At 42.9% G+C, this 24,500-nt stretch overlaps 1 protein-coding gene across 1 annotated transcript in view; it reads left to right on the forward strand.

The window, feature by feature from the left end:
* The window catches only part of LOC124805633 (zinc finger protein 768-like), a 110,824-nt gene that overhangs the window by 69,507 nt on the left and 16,817 nt on the right, over nt 1–24,500 (forward strand). The gene's annotated exons all lie outside the window — the stretch shown is intronic.

Genomic DNA, 24,500 nt, shown 5'->3' on the forward strand with positions numbered 1-24,500 from the left:
CCAAAAGAACAGATACCACACTTTCATATAATTGCACGACATCCCACAACAAATTTCGCATTTTTTCAACCGAAATTGATAGAGGAAAAAAAATTATATCTTGCATTGCTTATTGAAAGTCCGTTCTACATATAGCACGAAGACACTCTCATTTTCGATGCGTAAGTTAAAATTTAACCTAGCAAACTTCATTTGTGTGGAATATACGGTCTGTATAATGTATAAAATATAGAGTTATTGTTACGTAAGAAAGCCTGTTAATTTATAAGTGTTTTTTTAAATAGTTTCTGCTAACGCTAAATAAAACAAATATTACTCTTGGTGCATACTACTAATTTGCTGGTGTGTTGTATCACAGAGATTGGAGGAAAATATGGAAATACATGCTTGAACATAAATGCACCTGCTCGCCAAGTCTGCAGGTTGAGCTGTTGTATTTGACCACAGAAGGCACCTGCGCAATTGTCCTCAATATGTTGCAAGTGTCAGTCGTGGTAACAGCAGAATTGCGAGAGCATTATGTCGGATCTTACTGAATTGGAAAGATGCTTCAAGAGGTACTCTGTCGAAGATTTACACCGCACACAGAGAAAACGGATAAACGTCATCTTCTAAGTCACAAGGCGGACGAAAGTGTGTGTTGCGTGATCGTGGCAGACGGTCATTGAAGAGGACTGTCACGAAAGGCAAGAGGCCGACAGCTGCAAAAGTCCCTCCAGAAATGAATGTCGCACTCGCAAATACTGTCAGCACTGAAAAACAAGAAGGGAGCACCGTTATCAGCGAACTACAGAGTGAGCTGGAATTCCAAAACCAATCAGTAATACAAATGTCCATAACAGGAGCATGTGGTGCCGAAGCCATAAAACCTGATTTGCGGAGCAATAGAAAAAAAGTCATTTGAGTGGATGAGTCTTGTTGCACACTGTTTCCGACCGTTGGCCGAATTTACGTCCCAAGAGTGAAACATGGTGGAAGTCCGGTGATGATTTTGGCAGCCGGCAGCCATATCGCGGAATTCCATGGGCGCCATGGTTACTCTGCAAGATGGCCTTGCTATCAAGGATTATGTGAATATATTAGCTGATCAGACCCACCCCATGGTACAATGTTTGTTCCCCAATGGTGTTGCTGTGTTCCAAGAGGACAGAGCCCCTGTTCACACGGCTCGCATCTTTCAGAACTATTTTTGTGAGCACGAAGATGAGTTTTCGCCTCTCCCCTGGCCACCACAGTGGCGAGCTAGCACCGAAACTAGTTTGAGGAGAACAAACAAAATGTTAATATTAACGCTGTCTTACAAATCCCACAACGTTTTTCTGCAGAAAGCAAGGGAAAGGTTTAGGTCTATAGTACTTACTGTTACTCTTCGAAGTTAGTTAGATGGTGAGCGAAACGGAGGGAATGGAGGAAATCAGACTGTAAGCAAAAGGCTAGTAGGCAATAGTAGACGTGATGCGCGATGTGTCTGTACACCATCTCGAGACATTGTATATAGTCAGTGCCCGAGATTGTCTGTACTCTGTTATTTCTTTCATAATCTTTAACGTTTGATCCTTGACTTAGATCTCCTCTTGTTCACAGGACGAGCATCGATGCGTTGCACCTCTCGGGAATCGTAGATATGTCTTGTTTCCTATTTTAATTGAATTTTATATTGTGGTTGGAAACGGGACGCATATTGCAAATAATTTTCTGCCATTTTTTGTGAACTGTCAACTTTGAAGAACAACAGACGTCAGATTATATTTTCGTGGACAATCTACTGTGCAAAATTTAAAGAGATCACTCTTCTCTATTTAATGGCGGATTTGCGTTGTTTTCTGGTGCGTCGTTTTGTCTGATTGTAGCGGATATACGTCACTGATGTTCGCCATATTGTCTCGCTTTTGTCATTCTCCAAATCTGACACGTTTCAAAAATTGTTCGCAAAAAAACACACTTCGTCTTAATATTTCCACGCGTGTCGTCCTCTTTGCAACAAGAATATAATATACACATGCCAAATAAAAGTAGAAAACCTCCACGTTTCTGGCGAAGTACAAAACACTGATGATCGTTATGCAATCTACCTTGAAAAGAACTTCAAAGCTAATGATCAATTTTTGTGAAATAGATAATAGTTCTAACGTCCACACTAATTTCATTTCAATCACGGCCGACATTACTGCGTACACAATGACTGCATGCTTGGTACTAATTTTGAATTAAACGTCGAGACAAACGTACAATTTGGTGAACGCTAGAGATTTACATAGAAGTACACTATGTGATCAAAAGTATCCGGACACCTGGCTGAAAACGACAAGTTCGTGGCGCCCTCCATCGGTAATGATGGAATTCAGTATGGTGTTGGCCCACCTTTAGCCGTGATGACAGCTTCCACTCTCGCTGTCATACCTTCAATCAGGCGCTGCAAGGTTTCTTGGGGAATGGCAGCCCATTCTTCACAGAGTGCTGCACTGAGAAGCGGTATCGACGTCAGTCGGTGATGCCTGACACGAAGTGAGCGTTTCAAAACATCCCAAAGGTGTTCTTTAGGATTCGATTCAGGTCAGGTCAGGTCAGGTCAGAAGGCCAGTCCATTACAGGGATGTTATTGTCGTGCAACCACTCCGCCACAGGCCGTGCATTATAAACAGGTGCTCGATCTTGTTGAAAGATGCAATCGCCATCCCCGAATTGCTCTTCAACAGTGGAAAGCAAGAAGGTACTTAAAACATCAGTGTAGGCCTGTTCTGTGATAGTGGCACGCTAAACAACAAGGGGTGCAAGCACCCTCCATGAAAAACACGACCGCACCATAACACCACTGCCTCGGTTTGCACTACACACACTGGCAGATGACGTTCACCGGGCGTTCGCCATACCCACACCATGGCATGGGATCGCTTCATTGTGTACCGTGATTCGTCACTCCACACAATGTTTTTCCACTGTTCAATCGTCGAATGTTTACGTTCCTTACACCAAGCGAGGCGTCGTTTGGCATTTACCGGCGTGATGTGTGGCTTATGAGCAGCCGCTCGACCTTGAAATCCAAGTTTTCTCACATCTCGCCTAACTGTCTTAATACTTGTAGTGGATCCTGACGCAGTTTGGAATTCCTGTGTGATAGTCTGGCTAGATGTCCGCCTACTACACATTACGACCCTCTTCAACTGTCGGTGGTCTCTGTCTGTCAACAGATGAGGTCGGCCTGTACGCTTTTGTGCTGTACGTGTCCCTTCACGTTTCTACTTCACAATCACACCAGAAACAGTGGACCTAGAGATGTTTAGGAGTGTGGAAAACTCGCTTACAGACGTACGACACAAGTGACACCCAATCACCTGACCATGTTCGAAGTTCGTGAGTTGCGCGGAGTACTCCATTCTGCTCTCTCACGATGTCTAATGACTATTGAGTTCGCTGATATTGAGTACCTGCCAGTAGATGGCAGCACAATGCACCTGATATGAAAAACGTATATTTTTGTGGGTGTTCGGATACTTTTGATCACATAATGTATCTACATTCGGGGATACGTTGTTAACAGGAATTGTGGCTGGAAGATGCTATTTAGTTTTGGAATTTCACCCGGCTGACGTCTTGTGGTTTTGCAGCATTGCTTCAGATGGTGGGAAGAATGGTTATAAACCGAGGATTGAGGGAATTCATTTTAGCTCGTTCTGTTCCAAGGGAAAATCGACAGAGAGAGGAGCACCTTGCCTACGGTGTGAAACGTTCTTGTTACGTGTGCACTGTCTGATCAAAAGTATTCGGACAGCCCTATGTAACGTAGGATAGACCACGAAATATCACGAGAGGAGACTTGCCAATATAAAAGGAGCGGGGAGTATTGTGTTGTCAGTAGAGAAGCAGTGAGAGCAGAATATATAGCTCAGGAGAGCTCAGTGGCTTCGAGCGTGAACTAGTCATTGAATGTCACTAGAGAAACAGATACGCCATGGGCATTTAAAACCTACTACAGCTGTACGAGCTGTGGTTTAAAAAATCGCATGAAATCAGCGATGGGAATCACTCGTGACTTCTAAAGTGCTGCCAACAGCCCAATGACTGTGCACATGGAGCCCGAAAGAATGGGATACAATGCCCGAGCAGCTCCTCGTAAGTCACACATTTCTGTAGTCACTGCTAATCGACGCTGGAGATGTAAAGTGCGACGCCACTGGACAGTGGATGACTGGAAAGAGTGATGTGCAGTGGTGAATCACGCTCTATGCTGCGGCGATACGATTGAATCGTTTGGGTTTGACGAATGCCTCGAGAATGCTGTGTTCTACCATGTACACCGTCATCGGAGGAGGTGGTGTTACGCTACGAGGATTTTTCGTGGTTTGGGTGTAGATCTCTTGCGGATAAGAAAACACTAAATGCGGAAGGGTATGAACACATTTTACGGCATTGTGCACTGAGTAAAATTGAAGGACTGGCCGGAGACAACGATTCCTTGTGTCAGCATGACAATGCACGCTGTCATAAAGCGGCATCTGTTAGGCAATGATTTGTGGATAATAACATCCCTGAAATGGACTGGTCTACACACAGTCCCTATCTGGATCCAATGGGACAGCTTTGGGGCGAGTTAGAACGTCGACCTTGCTCCAGACCCTAGCGTCCAACATCACTAATGGGCTGCCGTTCCTCCAGAGCCGCTTAGGCACCTCATTGAAAGTGTCCTCAGCATACTTCAGCCCGTCAAAAATAAAGATGGATGGCCACGTTCCATATCAGTGTCAACTAACATGTGTTCGGATACTTTTGAACAGATAAGTTCATGCACTTGTTGCGATAACGGAGCGCGCAGTGTTCTCGATCATAGTGAATTCGAACTTTGACAGTCGATACAGAATTAACACTACACTACACTACACAGCAGATACAACGATCAAGCCTGCTGAACTACACAAAATAAAACACAATGAAAGAATAATAAAGATCTACTAAGCATAAATAATTCGCAAGGTATTGTCATTTGTAAGTACAACAATCTAAACAATGATTTTGTCCTGAACTGCTTTGGATGGTTACTATTTCTTAGTACAAATTATAGGTAAATTTCAAAATATGCCTTTGACAAAGAAACGCATTCCGCATAATATGCAGCGAAATTTGTGAGTAATTAGCCGACTTCAGTTTGCACACAAATTTATGGCAAGGAAAAAAGTAGTTATTGAAGAGACCGTCAGCTTTATATTTAAACAGGGTCAATAAATTCTTATCTTACAAGCTTAGTCGCCGCTTCGGACTATTCTGAACGTAATTGGCCACTATTTTACGAGACTAATTTCCATCCGTCATGGCCGGCGATTTTCATCTGCAGTGAAAGCACTGCCCAGTCCAAATCCAGAACTTCCTGGACGGCGTTCGTCATGGTCGTTTTCTCAGACAGTATTACTGGAGCTCAGCGATTAAACACGTACCAATTACGCGTCTTACAACGCGATAGAAACAATTATCCAAATGCACAGCATCGACAGTGACGAAAACGTTGCTCCCAAATAATGCTCACCTGTAACTGGATTGAATTTTAAGACGATTATTATGGCATATTATCACGCGCCGTTAATGAGATGCGTTTCATTGGCTGAAATAACTATTTTCGCGATGAGTATTAAAACAGCTACTGATGTATGGAATGCGAGCGGCCGAACAGAGGTATGGACATGTTAGCCTGGATGATCACTCGAGATTTGCATTTGACCCATACGTGAGCTGCCTAATGAGGTGGTATCAGCGGCTCGAATTTTGGTCCGGCCAGCCCGATGTTAACTCCAGCTATATATATTAACCAAACCAAACACTTTTTAGCCTTGCTTCACAAACTTTATTATTGATGTACGGCCTAGATTTCTGGTTGTAAGCTCATACCGGCCGGAGTGTCCGAGCGGTTCTAGGCGCTACAGTCTGGGACCACCCGACCGCTACGGTCGTAGGTTCGAATCCTGCCTCGGGCATGGATGTGTGTGATGTCCTTAGGTTAGTTAGGTTCAGTAGTTCTAAGTTCTAGGGGACTGATGACCTCAGAAGTTAAGTCCCATAGTGCTCAGAGCCATTTGAACCATTTTTTTTTTTTTTTTTTTGTGAGCTCATTTTCTAGAACACAAATTATCCCATATATGGGAATCGAGCAAAGATAAACATTTCAATTCTTAATTTATCGATTCTTGACTTAAACTGTAAAATTTATCTCTGCTGGCAATTTCGAAGCAGTTACATACGGTTCTACTAAACTCATTTGGACAGCATTTACAATAGCTATGACTAAACACACATTGGAGTGAAGCTATGCACAGGAATGGGAATTTTTGTCATTATCTACTCACAAATGAAGCCACAATGGTTCTTTTCTCATGTAGAACTTATAACATTGTCCGGAAGGTGTCAATAACAGAACTGAGATCGCTCGTTGAGTCCCCAAATTTATTATTGAATGAGCAAACTTAGTTATCCGCAAGACAATGTTAGGAACTCTGCATAAGAGAAGAACCTTGGTACTTTCATTCATGAATAGATAATAACAAAAATCCCTATTCCTATACATAGCTTTACTCCAATTTATGTTTAATCATAGTTACTGTAAATACTGTACATATGAATTTTGTAGATCCATATGTAACTATGTCAAAATTGTCAGCGGAGATAAACTATAAGAACTAATTCAAGAGACGGTAAATTAAGAAGTTGACACGCGTATCTTTGCTAGCTTCTCATCTTCAGGATAAGTTATATTCTAGAAAATGGGCTTATGACATGTGTTGCGCAGTAATAGTGTTTGTGAAAAAGCACTACAAAAGTGTTTCGTTTAGTTACTACAACATACAACGATTTATCAAGAACCCACAGTTGAATTAGTTAAAATATTAATTTTAGTTGTTTCCCTAGAATTCTTCTGGTAAATTACAGGACGTTTTTCTGAGAAAGATCGATTCATTCCCTCATTTCCTGACTCAAATAGTCCTCCAACTCTAATGAGCATAGTATTAAAATGGTGTCAAATGACATTATTTACGTACAGACCAACTGTGTGATTCATAAACCTCCTCCTCTTTTTACCCCAACGAATCATACAACACAGTATCATATCAAAAACCCTAGGTGACGGTGCTACCTATCCTCTTTTTCCAACCAATCAGAACAAATTATTTGAAAATGGAAGTAGATATGTAATAAATATTACATTAACCTCATGTAGAAAGTCACGATATTTCATTAAAAGTTGAAGATATGCATTATTTCCTTGAAAGTCAAAGATATTCATTATTTAAGCATGAAAGTGGTGTCACGTTGCATTACTTACGTACAGACCAAATGTATGCAGTATAACCCCCACACCTCTCGACTTTCCAGCACAGCATTAGGAAATCCAAGTAGATGGAAATAAACCAATTACATGTTTAATACCCCATACCTCCTTTAGTAAACATTAAATTGAAGATGTTAAAAGGTAAATGATATATGGTAGACGTTTTTCAGTAATTGCTTAATAGTAAATGCTAAACACTAAATGATAAACGCTTGACGCTAATCGATAAATGCTAAAAGGTTAACCCTAAATGCTTATGGCTTAACGCCTATTGATCACTGAGGATGATTGATCATTGAGAATCATTGATCTCTTACTCTCATTGATCAGTGACCGCCATTGATCACTGGCCACCACCGATCGCTGATCACCTTTGATCACTGCAAGTATAATTATAGATCATAACGAAAATTTATGATGGTGCATGTTAAATTATTTCCGTGAAAGTCGAAGATGATGGTGTATGTAAACATACCTCTCGCATAATAGTAAAATAATTATCGCAAGGTCAAAAAGTTATGAATCATTTACGTACACATGTAGCTCTGTATTTCTTACACCGAAACTACTGCACATACCTTTGCTGTCCAGTAATTATTTCTTGTCTCTCACACAACTATATCAAAATTACTGTATTACTTTAACACATTACTTAGGAATAAAAGGATAAACAGACAATATAAAACAATTTTACTACATTAAATTTCAATAGGGAACTATTACATTTTATACTGTCACATACAATGGAAATATGTGAATTTAATGCACCTTGTACATCATCCTCCACATTTTTACAGCATTGTTCATAGCAAAAGATAATTTCTTGCGATTTGAGCAGACTTTTGAAACAACTTCATTTGACAACCAAGATTTCACTACTGTATCTGCATTAATAAAATCACTGAGCGACGTGGCGCGGTGGTTAGCACAATGGACTCGCATTCGGGAAGGCGACGGTTCAAACCCACGTCCGGTCACCCTGATTTAGGTTTTCCGTGATTTCCCTAAATCGCTTCAGGCAAAGGCCTGGATGGTTTCCTTGAAATGGTACGACAGATTTCCTTCCCCGTCTTTCCATAATCAGAGCTTGTGCTCCGTCTCTCGCTGTCGACAGGACTAATCACTAACCTCCTCCTGCATTAATAAAATCGAAATAGCACTGAGCAGCATTTTTTGAGCAAACTATGTACCTTAAGAATAATATACCTTTAATTTAGCTATCGACCAGCTTCTTATACTGTAACAGAAATAGTTCTGTCTGGTAAATAGACTCGTTTCTATCGTACGCTTCAAAAACGACGAAGTGTTCAGAATCGGTGAAGCACTCTCTCTCAATTGAATACATTATTCGCTCACTGACTTCTGTGAAAGTTTTCACATCACCAATGACTTTGTGTGTGAGAGTTTAACACTCTTGAAAATAAAAGAACAGTCTTCTTTTAGAGATTTAATATTAACATCTTCGACTGAGTGATACTTTGTGAGTATAAACGACATTTTTATATACACAAACAACTGTCAGTATGTGGGTGTTATGTTGCCGAGTTGCGCAACGGATTGATATGACAAGTACCCTTTGGCTCCTGCAAGAAGCACTTTCCACCTCACCCTACTACAGCAGTCGGACAGACGCTCCTAACGTACCAAAAAGAAATGCATGAAAAACTTTCAGCGATAAATATCTTCTGGAGTCGTCCGCTGTAAGGAAAGGACACAAAAATATTCTATTTTATTACGCAACTATTGGGATACTTGGGTACTGGAGTATTGCTAGTTAGTGTAAGAAAAACATTGAATGAACGGAAAATTTTATTCATTGTAAAATCTGAGGAAATCAAGTGAAACTTTTATTTATAAACTGATACACAAATTTCCAGGTTCTTTTCGGAATAGGAGGTTACCTCTTATGGATAGGAACCCTGTTATGAAATTTATATACAAAGTGTGGGAAAGCTCTTTCATCCCTTTCTTTTAAGAATGTTATTTACTCGGCAGAATGGCTCAGGGCTCCTGTCTGCCCCTAGTCAAACTATTGGCGTGGTATACCGGTCAGATAACCAGTCCACCGCGATTCCACTCAACTTTCGCTCACAGGCGCTAATTGATACTCTGTCTGTGTTCACACCACACATTAAGTGTCGCGGCCAACACAGTGAACGATGCTTAATCGCGAGTGACTCAATATAGAGTATCACTCCGATTCGCTAGCGACAGAGGTGCTCTCTCAGTGCAGTACTGAGTAGGGACTTAGTTTCTCGCTCTCTACGTACACGCACGAGTGCACTCGCTCCCGCTACGTGTTCCCGCTTCACGCTTCAAGAACGTCACCGGAACTATCCCTCTCCACGCAAAAAGCGAAAGGGTATATCATCCGCTGTGTTTTCCTCACTCCTCCAGCTCATTGCGTCATAAATAGTCCGCCAGTCAGCGTTACTGTGACAAACGGGGGAATGGCGCTCCGTTTAAGCCGACCAATCCGGAAATATATAGCATCTTCATTAGGCGTTTATTGTCCACCTGTGAGAACTCTGAAACTGTGCACTAGGTCCGTCAAAACATGCGTATGCTGAGTCTCTCCCAAACAATACAGCGAGTTTTGCTTTTAAGGTGAACAAGCAGGGCATTATGCCTTTCACTGGCAAAATACTGTTTTGGTCCCTGGGCGATCGGCCGGCCTGCGCAGCTGCGTGCTAACTCACCCTCCTACAGACTTTTAGCTGGCTGGTTGCCTCTGCCGAACAAAAACTCCCGTGGCCGTCGTGTCTTGATATTTGTGTACGCCACCCTCGACTTTTTAATCTCGGTGCACACTTGCGATTTATTTATTAGATTTGCATATCGACTAAAATGGAAATATGTAAAACTGCCTCTACCCTATCGAGTTTGGGCTCGAATGAAACGTCTTGATATGCAGAATACGATGGTGAGGTCGGAATATGTAAGAAATGAAGGTCAGGAGACCATGCCACCTTACACAACTGCACAGCAATATTTTCAAAATCATCTGTGTCTGTCTCTCTCTCTCTCTCTCTCTCTGTGTGTGTGTGTGTGTGTGTGTGTGTGTGTGTTGTTCTGTCTTCCATGATATATTTTGCACACATTACCACCCGCCATGGTCTATGCAGCTTGGTGTCAATGGGGTGGCTTGCTGCCTCAACGATACAGATGGTCTTACCATAGGATCAACCACAATGGAAGGGTATCTGCTGAGAGGCCAGGCAAACGTGGGTTCCTTAAGAGTGGCAGGAGCCTTTTCATTAGGTGCAAAGGCAACAGTCTGGCTATTGACTGATCTAGTCTTGTAATACCACCCAAAACAGCCTTGCTGTGCTGATACTGCATATGGCTAAAACCAAAGGGAAACTACAGCCTTAATTATTCCCAAGCTCTACTGTATGGTTAAATGAAAATATTACGGAGGTAAAATAATCTCCCATTCGGATCTGTGGGCGGCGTCTACTCAGGAGGATGTCATCATGAGGAGAAACAAAACTGACTACGAATTGGAGCGTGGAACGTTAGATTCCTTTATCAAAAATGGTTCAAATGGCTCTGAGCACTATGGGACTTAACATCTACGGTCATCAGTCCCCTAGCACTTAGAACTACTTAAACATAACCAACCTAAGGACGTGACACACATCCATGCCCGAGGCAGGATTCGAACCTGCGACCGTAGCGGTCACGCGGTTCCACACTGAAGCGCCTAGCACCGCACGGCATTCCGTTATCGGGAAGGGGTAGATTAGATAATTTAAAAAGAGGACTGATTCCGTTGAAGTTAGATGTAGTGAATTTCGGTGGCTGGAGGAACTTCTGGTCAGGTGAATAAAGACTTATAAATACAAAGTCATGGTCTGAAATACTCGTTACTGAAAGCACTTTATACACTTTCCAGCGAATATGACCACCTGTCAGAAGCCTGAATAACCAACTTTTGGGGTACAGAACGCTGCAAGGCATGCAGGAGGAAGTCAGTACGTTTCTGAAAGGTACCGACAGATTTGGGAAGCCATGCTGACTCCAGTGTCGTAGCCAGCTGCTGTAGGTTTTTTGGTTGAGGACCCAAGGCGCGAACAGCCCGATTGAGGTGGTCACACAGATTCTCGATTGGGTTTAAATCCGGGGAGTTTAGTGGCCTGGGGAGTGTGGTAAACTCATCCTAGTGCCCTTCTGCTCTTCGAACTACGCACGAACACTGCGAGGTGTGTGACACTTTGCACTGTCATGCTGGCAGATGCCATCGTGCCGAGGAACAACAATTGTATAAAGGGGTGTACATGGTCCCCAAGCGTATATGCTTACTTGTGTTGATCCATTGTGCCTTCCAAAATGAGGTGATCACTCATGGAAATCCGTGAAAAAATTCCGCACAGCATAATGCTTCCTCCCCGGCCTGGATCCTTCCGACGATTGTTGTAGGGTCCTTTCAGACGTTTCACGCCTATGGAACATAAAACGTGATTCATCTGAAAAGGCCAGCTGACGCCACTGACTATATGTCCAGTTGCGGTATTGATGTGCAAATTCCAGCTTTCGTCACCAATGAAGAGCAGTGACCATGGGTGCACGAACCAGGCACCTGCTGCAGAGGACCATACGCACCAACGTTCACTGAATGGTCATTGATGAGACACTGATGGTAGCCCGCTGGTTCATCTAGGGGGTCAGTTGTTCAACAGTTACGCGTCTATTCACCCGTACACGTCTCCGCAGCCATCGTTCACCGCTGTCATCTACAGCCTGTGGTGCACCGCAGCTCTCTCGGCGTCGGTTTCAAATAGCGTCAGTTTGCAATGCACGCTATATTCTAACCACAACTAAAACCTGGTAGTCAAGGAAGGCACGATTCAGTTACGATTGTGGACAGGACCGTAATTAGTTACTATTGCTTCCCTTTTCCAATTACATACATTTATTTTAAAACGGTAACTCCAGACTCAGCAAAAAATAAAGATATCACACATTATTAATGAAGGAATAAACAATTGTGTAATTAATAGTGCTTTCAGTGCGTTACATTTTATCAAATGAGCATAGAATACGGACACCGCAAGTAATGTTTTAAAAACAAGCCAATATGATGCCAATTAGAATTTCAAGGCAAGTAACCACAGTCACCGCTAAAGGCCTTTAACGGCAAGAACGGCAATTATTTAAAAAATTTAAGAAACATACTGTAAAACAGCAATGCAATAGCAAAGGTTAATGTAAAAAGACGGGCAACTGATCACCAAACGAGTGAGACAAAATGATGGTAATCTTGGTAGCACAGCCATTTAAACCTGCTGTAACGCCAAGAATGAAAATTACGTAAAAATAATTTACAAAACATACAGTAAAACAGGAAATACAACAACAAATGCTAATGTAAAAGAACAAGCAACTGATCACCAAACAGATGAGACAAAATGATGGTAATCTTGGTAGCACAATCATTTAAACCTGCTGTAATGCCAAGAATGGCAATTACATAAAAAATTTAGAAACATAGAATAAAACACCAAATATAATAATAAAACACGAGGGCCAGTCACAGACGGTGTACCAGGAGTCGACCTCTGAGTAGGTCCGACAAAAAACACAGGAATTGCACAGGATGGTAATTCAGATTAGTGGCAGTCTAACGAAAGACTAATGATAATCTTGCTGAGGCTACCTAACGTCCAATAAATCAGATACAAAGATGTAAAAATACGCCAAACCGGCAGTCTGGACTCCACCCACAGAACACTGTGCTTAGAGCGCCCGGAACGAGAAAGGAATCACTACCACCAGGGTAGAAGAATCGCCAACCAACCTACAATCAAGAAAGTTGCCAAAACTACACGCCTCACCGGACAGCAGCGGTAAGACGAGGAAACGTACATTGCCATTACATACACTAACCCCCAGGGCAGGTAACTGGGGCATTAGCGGCCACGAAGCGGGAAAAATGCCGCTGGTTGAACACAAATAGTAACAAACTAAACGCAATAAATAGTAATTAGAAGTCCAGGAAAGCTAATCAGATCCCTCTTCCCCAAGCACTCCACTCGCTGCTCTTCGCCTCAGCAACACTATGAGTAGCAACACGAACCCGAGTCACTGGAGAATTGCGAGATCTCACAATGGTGGAGGTTTCCCTACTTGAACCCAAATGCACTAAACTTGAAGCTTGCCGGATCCAGTTTACGACGAGGTCGTGCACCCTCGTGATCACAGGCCATCAGTCCAGCAGTCCATGCGCGCCGCCAGCGGTTCCGGCGTGTTTTTGCACTGCTCAGACCTGGCTCCTCCTGGGTACCGCTATCGAAATGCACAAAGATGCACAAAGATAGGGCCACAGTTACTACATATCAATAACGGCGCTTGCGAAAGCAAGTGGCGCCAATCAACACGAGAAGAAGACAAACAACCCCAACCATGTCAATTAAACGATACGGTCTGGCCTCCAACAGAGGACGGAAACCTACAAACAGCACCAATGCGAGCTGCAGCACGGCTCAACAACGGCACACACACAGTTTACAAACTTAGCCATTTTGGAAATACTTACAACCTTGGCCCGAAAGTTAACTATCATTCTCGTTTGGACGTCAGTTAAATCGATGTGTTTCGACAGTTCGACAATGACCACACTGGGAACCGAGTCCTCCCGACAAAGTGACAACACTTGAAAAATATTCTGCACAGGCGACTGAGTGCCGAGCTAATGTATGGTGTACTGGTATTCATAATCCTGCTTGCAGTTTCGTCATAACCATGTGAATCTTTGTCCTTTAATGGTGTAATAATTGGTTTAATTTCATCTCTGCTCCTTTCCTGTGGATGGATATGATGAACAAGGGCAGTCATACGAAAACTAGGCAAATGGAACAAAAGTGAACTGTTTATTATTTCAAATCGGCGTAAGACGTAATACATTTATCCTACTGTGAGACAAGATGGTCAATGACTTCAAGGAAAAATGTTTGCCGTTGCCTACGGAAACATTGTGCCCTGGCGTGTACCTCGTCGTCCAATGCAATTCGACAGCCACGAATGACTATCTTCAGGTTTCCAACAATCTGGAAATCGCATAGGGAGAGATCGGGACTATATGGAGAATGCGTAAGGGTTCCCAGAGAAAGTTCCGCAGCGTAGTCGAAATAACCTCGGCGACTTGTGCAAAGATGTGGGCTTTTGCACTTGTCGCGCGCTTAAATTTTTGCAAAAATTGAAGCGCACCTTCAAGTTCGAACATCCAGGAATGTTGACGGACGGTATCGTTTTGTTACAGGATAAAGCCCGCCCACATGTTGCTAAGCATGTTTCGACTACGTTGCAGGAGCTTCGCTGGAAAGCCCTTACACGTCCTCCATACCGTCCAGATCTCTCCCCATGCACTTTTCAGATTTTTGGAGTTCTGAATAAAGACATTGGTGGCCATAGATTTGCTTCCGACGAAGCACGCCTGGGTTCCGTAGGCAATGGCAGACTCTTTTTTTCATTTGTCTTACAGTGGGACAAATGTGTTAATAGTTATGATGGTTACCTTTGAAAAAGAATAACCTGTTTACTCACTATTTTTCCGTATGTCTCGTTTTATATGACTGCTCCATACAGTTGTCTCGGAAACCAGTTCTCAAGCACTCTTCATATTTACCTGTACCGCTATAAGTCTGATTTCACTTGCCGACTATTGACAAGCAGTGATTATTAAGTAGTTTGGACAACTCTGCTAGTGAACAGGCAAGAGAAGTGTAATATACTTAATATGTTGAGCACTCACACTCTGCCCTGGTACGTCTTTCACATTAACCATATAGTTTTAATTTTGCTCTGAGAGTTGTTTATTCGCTTGGTGTAATGCATTGTTTTAACCTTCCTCGTTACATTCCTCAATACCTTGCAATATTGTTTGAAGTGAAATTCTATTACTCGGCTCTGACTTTCATCATCTTACATCTGCAGTGACATTCTAATGACATTAGCTATCCATTTCGATTGTGGTTGCTTATTAGTACTGCATGACTGTCTATAATTTTTAACAGGAAAGAGCTATCAAAGAACGTGATACAGGTTTGATGAAATGTATTATATTTATCGTTCAAGCTTGTTGTCAAGTTTCCTCTGGAATTCTGGGCTATAAATATCTGCACTGCAAATGGACTCATGTCTATAAACCTTCTGCTCATACTTTGGGGTATGACTTTCAATATAAGTATCTAGGCATCATGATCTCAGAGGCCATTACTAATTTTTCTGATACTGCACCCTATCCATAGCCTTCACAGTGATGGTTACTGTCATCTGCCAAAAAGAAATTTTGCAGTCATCAGTCATGTTCGACCATAAATTATTACTATTCACTGCTGGTCATTGAAGCTGCAACACAACAATGCAGCATGAGACAAACGTCAAATTGACTTATGAGCTGGGTATGAAATTTATTAACATGTCAATGATACGAATTAGGTAGGAGTAACGCCTCTCGTATATTCTTTATATAAATAAAGGTTATGCAGCATTCAGGAATTGCATTTTGATGTTTGTTGTTCATGAAAAGATCGTTGTATGCCTCATGTAAGAAAGAGAAGCACCGTTCATTATATGTGAGAATTCGACAGCGGTAATATCATGGCCTTTCGAGACTGCAGTTTATCATTTCACGACAGTGCTGCTAGTGTTGGTCAGGGTACCACAACTGTCGCGCGAATATGCACGTGAAGGGTTCAGGAGGACTGTACTCAGTGCCATGCAGGATCTCAACAGCCCCACGCAATTAGCGCCTGAGAGGTGAAACGTGTTGTTTGCTTAGCGGTACAGGATCGTAGTGCCAATCTTGAGACAGGAAACAGGCTTGTTTGCAGCGAAGCATCTACATCTACATACGGACTCCGAAAGCCACCATAAGGTGCGGGTGGAAAGGCGTTCTACCACTAATAATAATTTCCCCTCATTTTCCTATCACAAACACTGATAAACGACTGTCTACATGCCTCCACACAAGCACTACTTTCTCTTATCTTTGTGGTCCTTGAGAGAGGTTTTACAATGGCGGCGGTATGATCGTTCTGCATTCAGCTCTAAATGCCGTTTCTCTAAATTTCCTCAGTAGCGTTCCTCAAAAAGAATGTCGCCTTCTCTCCTGAGATTTCCACTTGAGTTCATGAAGCACGTCCGGAATACATGCATTTTGATCGAACCTGTGGGTAAGAAGTCTAGTAGCCAAACTCTGAATTGCTTCGATGTCTTCCTTTGATCCGACCTGGTGAGGATCGTAGACAGTAGAGCAGTACTCAAGAATGGGCCGCCTTTACAGATGAACCACACTTCCTAAACATCTCCCAATAAACCGATGTCACCCACTCGCTTTCCCCACTACAGACCTTAAATGCTCGTTTAATTTCCTATTGCTTTGCAACGCTTAAGCCTAAATATTTAAATTGCCTAACTGTGTTAAGCAGTACGCTACTAAAAGTTGTATTTGAACATTCAGGATTGTTTTTCTTACTGATCTGTGTTATCTTACATTTGCTAGATTTAGAGCTAGCTGCCATTCATCAAACCAAATAGAAATTGTTGCTAACTAATATTTTATCCTCGTACATCCAATCAACGATGAAACCATCCCGTACATCACAGCCCCATCAGAAAACAGCAGCGAATTGCAGCTCACCCTGCCCGTCAGACGATTTATATATCTAGAGGATTATAGTGGTCCTATCAAATCTGCCTGGAACACTCCTGACGAACACTTGTCTCTGATGAACACCACCTATCAAGGACAACGTACTGGGTGCTATTACTTAAGAAGTCTTCGAACCATGAGCTAGTACCTCCGTTAACAAAGTGCAGTAGGGCGCTTAGTGAAACGCTTTTCGGAAATCTAGGAATATGGAATCTATCTATTGCCCTTCATCCATAGTTCGCAGGATATCGTGTGAAAAAAGAACAAGTTGATTTTTCACACAATCGATTCTTTCTAATACCGTGCTGATTTGTGGTCACAAGTTTTCCGCCTCGAAGAACTTCATTGTACTCGACCTCAGAATATATTCAAGAATTCAACGGGATCTATCCACAAGGGCAGTACAATGACATCTGTAGCACCACGAAATGCCAGCATGGCGACTATTAAACTTCCTGGCAGGTTAAAACTGTGTGCCGGACCGAGACTCGAACTTGGGACCTTTGCCTTTCGCGGGTAAGTGCTTTACCATCTGAGCTACCCAAGCACGACTCACGCCCCGTCCTCACAGCTTTACTTCTGCCAATACCTCGTCTCCTACCTTCCAAACTTTACACAAAATCTCCTGCGAAACTTGCACAACTAGCACTCCTGAAAGAAAGGATATTGCGGAGACATGGCTTAGCCACAGCCTTGGGGGATGTTTCCAGAATGAGATTTTCGCTCTGCAGCGGAGTGTGCGCTAATATGAAACTTCCTGGTAGATTAAAACCGTGTGCCGGACCGAGACTCGAACTCGGGACCTTTGCCTTTCGCGGGCAAGTGCTCGACCATCTGAGCTACCCAAGCACGGCTGACGCCCCGTCCTCACAGCTTTACTTCTGCCAATACCTCGTCTCCTACCTTCCAAACTTTACAGAAAATCTCCTGCGAAACTTGCAGAACTAGCACTCCTGAAAGAAAGGATATTGCAGAGACATGGCTTAGCCACAGCCTTGGGAGATGTTTTCCAGAAACTGTGTGCCGGACCGAGACTCGAACTCGGGACCTTTGCCTTTCGCGGGCAAGTGCTCTACCATCTGAGCTACCCAAGAAGTAAAGCTGTGAGGACGGGGCGTGAGTCGTGCTTAGGTAGCTCAGATGGTCGAGCACTTGTCCGCGAAAGGCAAAGGTCCCGAGTTCGAGTCCCGGTCCGGCACACAGTTTTAATCTGCCAGGAAGTTTCATATCAGCGCACACTCCACTGCAGAGTGAAAATCTCATTCATGGCGACTATTGTTGTGGTTTCTCTTGACGCAGCAGTGGAGAGTGCTGGCTGTGTAGATCGTGGTGCGCCCAACAACACGGGACGAAAGAATGGCATCACGTCATCTTTTTAGACGAGTCCCTGTTTTACGTACACCATCATGACGGACTGCCAGACTGCATTCAGCATCCTTACACGAGCCCGGTACTAGGGGTGACGGTGTGGATGCTCCTGGGACGAAACAAGATCACCTCAGGTTCGCAAGGCACGTAATATAGACAGCAGGCGTTGACGCTTTAAGGATGGTGACTGCCCTATCTTCGAGAACTCCATAACAGTACCGATCAAGAAGATAAACCGAGAGAGATGGCTAAGTTGTTAGCACACTGGACTCGCATTTGGGAGGACAACGCTTCAAACTCGCATCCGGCCATCCTGATTTACGATTTCCGTGATTTCCCTAAATCGCTCCAGGTAAATGCCGAGATGGTCCCTGTGAAAGGACATGGCCGATTTCCTTCCCCATCCTTCCCTAATCCGAGCTTGTGCTGCGTCTGTAATGATCTCATTGTCAATGGGACGTTAAACACTAATATCCTCCTCTTCGAAGAAGATAACACAAGGTACTATTTTGCCTGTACCGTCCTAACCTACCTTGATACAGAAGGTGTTCGATTATTGCCCTGGTCAGAACGTTCTCTATATGTCTCACCCTTTGAAAACGTCTAGTCATGGATTGCCAGAAGACCGGCACACCACCCCTCGTCAGCCACTACGGTTGATCTTGTACTGGTGTAGAGCTGAAGCAGCGTGGAATAACTTATCCGTATCCGTCATCCAAGCTCCATCCAACTCAGTGCCTACCCAGATTAGAGTTGTTGTTACTGCTGCTAGAGGTGGAAGCTGTGAGTACACAATTCCGCACCTTGTAGACCCTCAAAATAATCTATCAAGTACTCTTCTTACTTTATTGTATACACACAATAAGTAAAATTATTTTATTTGCTATCCTACCTGGTGTTGCAGTTTTAATGGCCAGTAGTATAATAAAAAAGCAATGGAGCTATAATACAGTCGTATATCTTCCACTCACCAACCCACCATTGTACAGCAACCTCATCAAGTGCAATTGATGATAACTTAAGAAAATCCTTCTGCTACCTATTTTCTAGATGTAAAATGAACTACTGGTGAGCTTTTTCCCTAATTCCACGATGTTTCATCTTAGGCAAAAGTGCATCATGATGCACACAGTCAAAAGGTTTTTTAAATCAAAGAAGGTATCTAATACCTTTAACTTCTATTTTAGCGAAGAGCCTGCCTCACAAATCAAAGAATAAATTGTATTTTCGGTTGCTAGTCCCTCGCTGGATCCCAACTACGAACTAACGGCAAATGACTGTGAACTAATATGGGTAGAGGTTATACTTGACAATCGGACTAAATTATTAATTGGATCGTTTTACCGACCCCCTGACTCACAAGATATAGTTGCTGACCAGTTCAAAGAAAACTTGAGTCTCATTTCAAATAAGTACCCCACTCATACAGTTGTAGTCGGTGGTGACTTCAAACTAAGCTCCATGTGCTGGAAAAATTATACGTTTAAAGCCGGCGGCAGACATAAAACGTCATCCGAAATTGTACTGAATGCTTTCTCAGAAAATTATTTTGAACAATTAGTTCATGAGCCCACTCGAAGCGTAAATGGTTGCGAAAGTATACTTGTCCTCTTAGGAACAATTAGGGAGTATCGTGACGAATACAGGGATTAGCGACCACGAGGCAGTTGCTGCTAGGCTGAATACCGTAACACCTACAATCATCAAAAAGAAACGGAAAAGCTGATAAAAACCTCTTAACGCCTTTTTAAGAGACAGTTTTCACTCCTTCCGATCTGATCACGTAAACGTAGAAAAGATGTGGAATGATTTCAAGGAGATAGTATGGACGGCAGTTGAGAGATATATACCACATAAATTAATAAGTGGTGGTACTGATCCCCCATGGTGTACAAAACGGGTCAGATCGTTGTTGCACGAGCAACAAAAAGAGCACGCCAAATTCAAAAGAAGGCAAAATCCCCAAGATTGTCAAAGTTTTGCAGAAGTTCGAAATATAGCGCGTACTTCAGTGGGAGATGCTTTTAATAATTTCCACAACAAAATTCTGTCCCGAAATCTGGCAGAAAACCCGAAGATATTCTGGTCATACATAAAGCACACCAGTGGCAAGACGCAATCAATGCCTTCACTGCGCGATAACAACGGTGAAGTCACTGATGACAGTGCCACTAAAGCAGAGTTATTAAACACGGTTTTCCGAAACTCCTTAACCAAAGAAGACGAGGTAAATATTCCTGATTTCCAATCAAGAGCAACTGCCAATATGAGAAACATAGACGTACATATCCTCGGTGTAGCAAAGCAGCTTAAATCACTTAATAAAGTCGGTCGAGATTTTATACCAATCAGTTTCCTTTCAGAGTATGCTGATACAATAGCTCCATATTTAGCAATTATATACAACCGCTCGTTCACAGAAAGATCCGTACCTAAAGACTGGAAAATTGCTCGAATCACACCAGTACCAAAAAAGGGAAGTAGGAGTAATCCGCTAAATTACAGGCCCATATCACTAACGACGATTCGCAGTAGGGTTTTGGAAAATACACTGTATTCGAACATTATGTATTACCTCGAAGAAAACGATTTATTGACACATAGTCGGCACGGATACAGAAAATATCGTTCTTGAGAAACACAACTAGCTCTTTATATTCATGAAGTAATGAGTGCTATCGACAGGGGATGTCAAATTGATTCCATATTTTTAGATTTCCGGAAGGCTGTCGACACCGTTCCTCACAAGCGTCTTCTAACGAAACTGCGTGCCTATGGAATATCGCCTCAGTTGTGCGACTGGATTCGTGATTTCCTTTCTGAAGGGTTACAGTTCGTAGTAATAGACGGAAAGTCTTGGAGTAAAACAGAAGTAATATCTGGCTTTCCCAAGGAAGTGTTACAGGCCCTCTACTATTCCTGATATATGTTTACGACATAGGAATCAATCTGAGTAGCCTTCTTATATTATCTGCTGTCGTTGCCGTCTTGTAAAGTCATCAGATGACCAAAACGAATTGCAAAATGATTTAGATAAGTTATCTGTATGGTGCTAAAAGTGACAATTGACCCTGAATGAAGAAAAGTGTTAAGTTATTCACATGAGTACCAAAAGAAATCCGTTAAATTTCGATTGTGATACGTCAAACAAACCTCAATGCTGTAAATTCAACTTAATACTTAGAGATAACAATTACAAATAACCTAAATTGGGTCGATCACACAGATAATGTTTTTGGAAGAGCCCGTATATCTCCTTGGCTCCGAGAAAGAGGTTAACATCCTGTTAGACATCCAGGTCATTAGAGGCGAAGCACCAAATACAAGGCGTTTGCCAGGGACTGTAGAAGAAACTATCCCAGCATTCGTCTGAAATCATTTAGGGAAAACCAAATTTAGGATGACCACCCGAGTGCGAGTCCGATTTCTTTAGCATTGTAGAACGTCGATCGATAGTCATGTCAGAGGATAACATTACGAAATGTCCGTTACCTATAGTTAATTATCAACAGATATTGGATACCTTCCTAGAAACTTCTTTCCCCCTTTGGACCAAATGCGCTGCCGTGGTATAGGTTATAGTAGTTTCTGAAGAGCGTGAACGTACATTTTGCTCCTAGGCTTCTACGTCCTCATTAATATTGAAATACAAGAATATTGTGGGCCACATGGATCGTTCGATAAAATTAAAATACATGTATAACTATTGAGTGTAAGTGTGGCGGCTTACACGGCCAAATAATTTAATAAGGTTTTTCAGAATTGTTTTAAACCCAATTATGAACTACACTACTGGCCATTAAAATTGCTACACCACGAAGATGACTTGCTACAGACGCAAAATTTAACCGACAGGAAGAAGATGCTGTGATATGCAAATGATTAGCTTTTCAGAGCATTCACACAAGGTTGGCGCCGGTGGCGACACCTACAACGTGCTGACATGAGGAAAGTTTCCAGTCGATTTCTCATACACAAACAGCAGTTGACTGGCGTTGCCTGGCGAAACGTTTTGTGATGCCTCGTGTAAGGAGGAGAAATGTGCACCATCACGTTTCCGACTTTGATGAAGGTCGGATTGTAGCCTATTGCGATTGCGGTTTATCGTATCGCGACATTGCTGCTCGCGTTGGTCGAGATACAATGACTGTTAGCAGAATATGGAATCAGTGGGTTCAGGAGGGTAATACGGAACGCCGTGCTGGATCCCAACGGCCTCGTATCACTAGCAGTCGAGATAACAGGCATCTTATCCGCATGGCTGTAACGGATCGTGCAGCCACGTCTCGATCCCTGAGTCAACAGATGGGGACGTTTGCAAGATAACAACCATCTGCACGAATAGTTCGACGACGTTCGCAGCGGCATGGACAACCAGCTCGGAGACCATGGCTGCGGTTACCCTTGACGCTGCATCACGGACAGGAGCCCCTGCGATGGTGTACTCAACGACGAACCTGGGTGCACGGATGGCAAAACGTCATTTTTTCGGATGAATCCAGGTTCTGTTTACAGCATCATGATTGTCGCATCCGTGATTGGCGACATCGCGGTGAACGCACATTGGAAGCGTGTATTCGTCATCGCCATACTGGCGTATCATCCGGGGTGATGGTATGGGGTGTCATTGGTTACACGCCTCGGTCACCTCTTGTTCGCAACGGCACTTTGAACAGTGGACGTTACATTTCAGATGTGTTACGACCCGTGGCTCTACCCTTCAGTCCATCCCTGCGAAACCCTACATTTCAGCAGGATATTGCACGACCGCATGTTGCAGGTCCTGTACGGGCCTTTCTGGATACAGAAAATGTTCGACTGCTGCCCTGGCCAGCACATTCTCCAGATCTCTCACCAATTGAAAACCTCTGGTCAATGGTGGCCGAACAACTGGCTCGTCACAATACGCCAGTCACTACTCTTGGTGAGCTGTGGTATCGTGTTGAAGCTGCATGGACAGCTATACCTGTACACGCCATCCAAGCTCTGTTTGACTCAATGCCCAGGCGTATCAAGGCCGTTATTATGGGCAGAGGTGGTTGTTCTGGGTACTGATTTCTCAGGATCTATGCACCCAAATTACGTGAAAATGTAATCACATGTCAGTTCTAGTATAATATATTTGTCCAGTGAATATCCGTTTATCGTCTGCATTTCTTCTTGGTGTAGCAATTCTAATGACCAGTAGTGTATCTTGGCACAAAGAAATGCCGTTGTCCTATTTAAAATGACCAGTTAACGAGTCGTGCGAAAGATTTTCCGACAAAAGAAAATTCATCTTCTATTCAATGATTTGTCTATTGTTATCAGTAGACTCCAGGCATGTCACGAACATCCAAGAACTTTTTAGAAACTACAGCTCACGACTTTATGAGGTCTCAGTTCTATGAAAATGAACCCTGAAATCGATTGGTCTCACTATAAATGTAGCACAGTAGATGAAGTTTTGTATATATCTTCTTCATGTGAGTGCCTAAAAAAGTGTGGCTACTGTTATTTTATTAATAAAAGAATTCCTTTGATATTAAGCTACAATGTCACAAGTACAACAGCGATCTCATCGACACATGTCTCGCAGTTTTCTCACCAAATGGGATTCTACCTGAGATAAGGTGACTTATCTGCTGTAAAGACAGTTCGGCTCATATGCCTCAGTTCGGATCGTTTTGTTTTCAGAGGAATTTTTGAGTCCTTAGCAAGTATAATGCAATGACTGAGTTCCCATTTGCTTAATGACCGCGAACAGAGGCATTTGAGCCGAACTGTCTATACAACAGATAACACACTTTACCTCAGCTAGCAACCCACTTGAAAAAAACTGCGAGTGACGTGTCGATGAGATCGCTGTTGTCGTATTTGCAATGTCCCTCGTAGCCGATGTTGTGAAAGCACGCTAGTCTCGTGAACCAGAGGTAGCAGGTTCGAGTCCAAACGAGATTACTTGGCCGGAAAGTGCAAAAGAATACAATTGCTGATCACAAGCTGTAGAGAAATGACGCATTTGTTACCCCTTGAAGAAGGTGGCTTCGAAACTATTGGTATGCTCCACCGTCAGTTAGGCACATCAAGTTCTTGAGCCGTCTGTGCTATTTGAGAGGAATGCTGGCACCAGTTTCAATCCCTCTCTTCCCTCTGGTCGTCAACGATTAGACAAACACACCACTAATA

This window comes from Schistocerca piceifrons, chromosome 7, assembly GCF_021461385.2.
Source record: "Schistocerca piceifrons isolate TAMUIC-IGC-003096 chromosome 7, iqSchPice1.1, whole genome shotgun sequence".
Lineage (NCBI taxonomy): Eukaryota > Metazoa > Arthropoda > Insecta > Orthoptera > Acrididae > Schistocerca > Schistocerca piceifrons.